General features: G+C 55.3%; 1 non-coding gene across 1 annotated transcript; it reads right to left on the bottom strand.

Moving 5' to 3' along the window:
* Positions 1-1,641: 1,641 nt before the first annotated feature.
* Positions 1,642-4,007, bottom strand: LOC104151062 (uncharacterized). Its single transcript, XR_011143924.1, has 3 exons — positions 3,410-4,007; positions 3,114-3,189; positions 1,642-1,693 (listed from the first exon to the last, which is right to left on the bottom strand). It is a non-coding gene; the product is annotated as an uncharacterized protein (transcript).
* Positions 4,008-5,553: the final 1,546 nt, after the last annotated feature.

Genomic DNA, 5,553 nt, shown 5'->3' with positions numbered 1-5,553 from the left:
GATTCAATGATCATTGGGTATCAATTAGCATAAATTAAACTCCAATGGGAAAAAAAAGCATTTAGTTTTCTTCCAGGCCAGCCAGCTGACCTGACTCTCCTAGCTGCCTTGATCTAATATAAGGCAAGTGGTGAGAAGACACGGCCAGTGACACAGGGATGGGAAAAAGAGACACCTCAACATTACTCAAGACTGGCTTAGCAGCTGTAATGGGAAACGGCAGCCTTGATTAACTTTTGCAGACCTTCGAGACATAGTCCACAGTCCCTGGAAGTGGAAAACAGCTCTTGTCGCCAGTACTGACTAGGAGCTGAAAATCATTCAGGTCCTACTCAGTCCAGAGTATGTTTCTCTCCCTGTTTTAAATACCAATTATATTTTATTAGAATTAGGATTTTAAAGAACTTATCGGAAGTACTGCGAACTTGTTCCTGAGATAAATTACGCAGATTTTAAATCTAGTGTGCTTGCCTAGGCACACCAGTATCAGTTCAACCCTTTTTCCTATCACTTTAATTCCTGCTGGTGTAAATTACCAGTTTAAGCTATGGTTATCAACTGGGAATTAAATCAGCGTGAAATCAGCATGGTTTCAGTGCATCCATGCTGGGCATCTGTGGTGATCAAACTAGATCGTTTTAAAAGTGTCACTAGACTGGAAAGTTACATTGACAGAAGCAAGCTCTTAAGAGATGCTATATAATAATCTTGGGCAAAAAGAACAGTACATGCAATGAGTGGGCAACCCTCTCCTCCCACTTCATTCTTTTCCACTGAAACTGAACCCTGTCTGCAAAAACATTTCACAGTTAGGTGAGAGTTTGGTAAGTCAACTTCGTGCTGGGTCTCTTGGGAAATCCACAGGCTGCAACAATCAGGTTGTCTGTGGGACAGATGTCCGGTTGACTGGGGGCTCAAGGCACTGGGCACTAATCTGAAAGCCACCACTTTATGTCCGTGAGGGCAGCTCCTTTCCATGTTTAGTGGAGGATGTAACAGCAACAGCACCAGAAGTTGAAGCTGGAGGTCCCTTCGCTAATGAACAACCCCTTGCACCTCCACTCACGTGGGTCCCTGTGCCCCTTTGCCCTCCCGATAATGCTGGGGGCCACCATTCCTTCTGCACAGCTGGTGAACGTCTTTGGGATTTGTTTTCATGGGTGACGTGCTCTAGCAGAACTCTAGGTTCCCCTGGGAATGGCATACAGGCTGTGTTCTTCTACTTCTGCATGCAATCAGACCAGCTAATAAAAAATATCAGTCAAAACCTCCCAAACTATCAGATTCAAGCCTCCTTTGGCTGCAGACACTACAACCATGGTCATACAGGCTTTGTAGAATAACTAAGGGGACCCAAACAGCAAGGGAGCTGCCTGCATATGGTCCAGACACTTCTCCAACATGAGGGACTTGCTGAAGGTGGACCAGCAAGTCTTTCCTCCTCTGTACTACCCAGGAAGAAGCCTGGTGTACTGGGAAAGCCGGAACAAGCTCAGATCTCTCTCTTCAGTGTTTCATATACCCAGTATGTATGCCTAACCTCCTCATGCCAGGGAAGTCTATTGAGCAGACTTCTCCCCCAGGTAGGATGCGTTCTTTCCAGTCTTCTTCAGGGTTTCCAACAGGGTATCAACGTTGTGCTCTGAGTCGATGCATACCTTCTTGTTGGGCAGGTCAATATCAAACTGGACACCTATGAGGAGAGGAAAAACGTGCTCCACAGCTGAGACCGGCCAAATGGTCTGAGAGCGAGAGAAAGCTCACCTTACACTCATCTGAGCCCCCAAGGCTGACTGTCAGTCAAATGCACATGTGCTTCCTCCCAGGAAATCCTGATACTGCCACCAGCCAGCAAAACCAAACCAGTGTCCTGCTAGCACTGGTGTGAAGGAAGGCAGGCTTCCTACAGGTCTGCGCTTGGCACCAGATTTTCTCAACTGCTTCAGTCTGCTCGCTCCCCCTTACACCAGCACAATCACTCATGCAATAACTAGAATGAGCTGAGTTCAAACCAGCCATTATAATCTCCAGCCAGCCCAGTCTGTGCTGTGGTTCAGTGTGTGATGGGCACTAAGGAGTGACTGGCGTAAGGGTTGGGACAGGGTCAGGGGACAGGTTCTTTCAGTGGCAGTGCCAGCTAGCAGCTGCAAGTAGGAAGAAACACCAGGCACTTTTCCATGTAGAACTCTCAGTGGCTAATAAAGGTGAGCCACTTTCAACCCAGCGAGAAGAACTGCACATGAAATCTGTATCCAATCACTTATTTTCATAAAACTTGCAGGAGCGTACCAGCTTTGAGAGCTCTGCCACATCATCACATTGGGCAGAAATTGGTCAGCATGTTCAAGACTGAGGGGAGGAGGGAAGAGCTGGCAAACACATACAGGGAAAGTGGAATTGCTACTGCCAGGTAATGGGGTCCTGGAGAAGTCCCAGAGCCTTTGGCTTGGTGACTGAAAGCCGTTCTCCCTTGGTGGTGCAGGGGAGTGGGATGACAAGTCCTTATGACTGATGAGTGTAGGCCTGATCCTTCCCTCTTGGTATTCTCACCACAAAGGAAGCATAGATTATAATTTTCTTTGTGGTATAAAACACAGGCTGTGGAGGGAATCCCTGAGCTCTCTGCTCAGCAGCTTTTCAGAGAGACTACTCTACTTGGAAGCTGGGGGCTTCCTGAGCATAGACATCTCGGGCCTCCTTGGGGACAATGCCTGGTAGGTCATCCACCTGCCTTCCTTCTGACAAGACGGTCTGAGCAGGGCTCTACCAGTGCAGCTCCCAGTGGGTTCAGGATAAGGCCTTGGTGATTCACAGAGATACCTGTGACTGGAGCCTCCTGCAGCCACCGGGGCAGCTCCTCCCTCCCTCGCCATTTCTCCAGGGGTCACAAGAGTCCTGCTAATAATCAGTGATTTGTTGCTGACTAATCAGCATGCTCGGAGCAGAGTGGTGAGGGCAGGGAGAAGAGGTTTCCAATTAGCTGCTTTCAGCTTTTACCCACAACGCCAACCTTGCAAAACACGGGACCCCAGGGGAGTGATATCCAGGCCTAGAGCTGGCTGTCCCTCCAGTAAGCTGGCTGCCATATACCCAGCACTGATAGCTCAACTCACCTCCCAGCTTGTGCAGGACACGGGTGACTGCATTGGAGCAGCCTTCACAGGTCATGTCCACAAAGAACTCGTGTTTCTGAAAAGAGGCAGATGACCAATGAGGGATGGTGCAGCTGGCAGCATACCATCGGTTTTGTGAGCACTCATGCACCACACTTGCATTTTGGCCCCAAAGATGTGGGTTCATATTCTCCCCAACCAAAAGGTCAACACATGCCACAAAGAGATCCTCAGCAAAACCTAGAGCTCTCGGTACCCCTCTGTATGATGTCCTTGGGGTGTCCCTCACAGAATACCTGTGAGGGACCTTCGAGACCATCTGGTCCAACTCCCTCCTCACAGCAGCACCAACTTCAAGGCTAGCTCCAGCTTCTCAGGGCCTTGTCAAGTTTTCAGCTAAACTCCTCACAGACAATTCAAAATGGAAAGGGATTAAGGGACAGCAGTTCCTATTAGCATTTTCAAGTGTAATTAGCATTTTATTGATTTCGTCATAATTGAACACTTTGGGGGAGGGTGTGTGGAAGGAGGGGACCTTCCTGGAGCCAGACAGGGAACACTACAGGAGGGAAGTGTTTTCAGGGTGCAAATGACTGCCAAAGCCAAGTGGGACAAGAGCCCTGTAGCCAGGCAGCCCTCCATCCTGCAACGTGGCCATGGGGCAGGAGGGGACCCAACGCAGCTGGACCCCAAACTGCAGCCATCCCCACCGAGGAGGGGGAAGATCAGTGGATGCGGCCAAATCCCTGGCGCTATGGAGTGAGTCCGACTGACCAGCTCTTCCGCCATGGGGACTGGCAGCACCTTCCTGGCCCTGGCATCTCTGCTGGGGCAGGGCCCAGCCAGCACAAAGACCTTGTCCCCACACAGCCCTCAGCCCACACGGATCCCCCCCTTGCCCCACACGGATCCCAGCCCACACGGATCCCTCCTTGCCCCCCCACCCCCCCCACCCACACAGATCTCCCCTTGCCCAACACACCCCCCTGCCTGCATGGATCCTCCCCTTGCCCCACAGGGATCTCCCCCCACACAGATCCCCCCTTGCCTCACACCCCCCCACCCACATAGATGCCCCCTGGCCCCACACAGATCCACTTTGCCCACACACCCCTCAGCCCACACGGATCTCAGCCCACACAGATCCCCCCTTGCCCCAACCCCCCCTGCCCACACGGATCCCCTCCAACCCCACACAGATCCACCTCGCCCCATACCCCCCCCACCCACACGGATCCCCTCCGACCCCACACAGATCCACCTCGCCCCATACCCCCCCCACCCACACGGATCCCCTCCGACCCCACACAGATCCACCTGGCCCCATACCCCCCCCACCCACACGGATCCCCTCCGACCCCACACAGATCCACCTGGCCCCATACCCCCCCCACCCACACGGATCCCCTCCGACCCCACACAGATCCCACCTCGCCCCATACCCCCCCCGCCCACACGGATCCCCTCCGACCCCACACAGATCCACCTCGCCCCATACCCCCCCCACCCACACGGATCCCCTCCGACCCCACACAGATCCACCTCGCCCCATACCCCCCCCACCCACACGGATCCCCCCTGGGCCCCACACGGCTCTCCCAGTCCCCCACTACCCTTCGCCCCGCACCGCCCCAGCCCCGATGCCCGATCCCAGCCAGGCCCAGGCCCAGGCCCAGGCCCAGGCCCACGGCGGGGCCCCCCCGGGGGCGCGGCCCGGCACCCACCGGCATGGCCGAGCGCGGCGGCGGCTCCGGGGCGGCTGGGGCGGAGGAAGGGGCGGGCCGCGCTCCGCGCCGCTCCGCCCCGCGCCGCTCGGCCGGGCCGGGGCCGGCCCTTCCCGGCGGCCTCGCAGGGCCTCCCACCGCCCCGCGCCGCCCTCCAGCCCCCGCCCGGCCTCCCCCAGGCCCGCACAGCCCTCCGACCTCGCACAGCCCTGCCCCAGCCCACAGGACGGCCGCCCTGAACGGCCCACGTCGCCCGCCAGCCCCCCATGGGTCCCCCCATCCCTCTCCCTCCCTACAGGCCTCACAGCCCCACGCAGACCGTGGCCCCGCACGGGCCTCCCCCAGCCCCCCAAAGAGCCCCTGCTCCGTACAGGCCTCCCAGCCTCACACAAACCCCTCACCCCCTCTATGGTAATATATATCAGGGTAATATACACACGCACGCATATAGGTATATATAAAATATATATATATAATTGATATCCCAGCCTCCCCTGCCCTGGGCCTGCCCCCTCCTCTCCCAAGCAGCAGGCGGGCTGGGAGTCAGGGTTGCTTCCCCCTGTTACATGGCAGTTGGGCTGTTACTAGGGACCAGATGGACTCTGGGTTGGTCTGTGGAGCAGCACTGGTATAAACCCAGGCTTATATCCCCCAAGCAGGGACGACCCGGGCCTCACCGTGGGGTAGCTCAATGTTAGCTTAATGTTAATGTTGCA

Source organism: Struthio camelus, chromosome 13 (genome assembly GCF_040807025.1).
Source record: "Struthio camelus isolate bStrCam1 chromosome 13, bStrCam1.hap1, whole genome shotgun sequence".
Lineage (NCBI taxonomy): Eukaryota > Metazoa > Chordata > Aves > Struthioniformes > Struthionidae > Struthio > Struthio camelus.
This window is presented reverse-complemented; position numbering and strand designations above follow the sequence as displayed.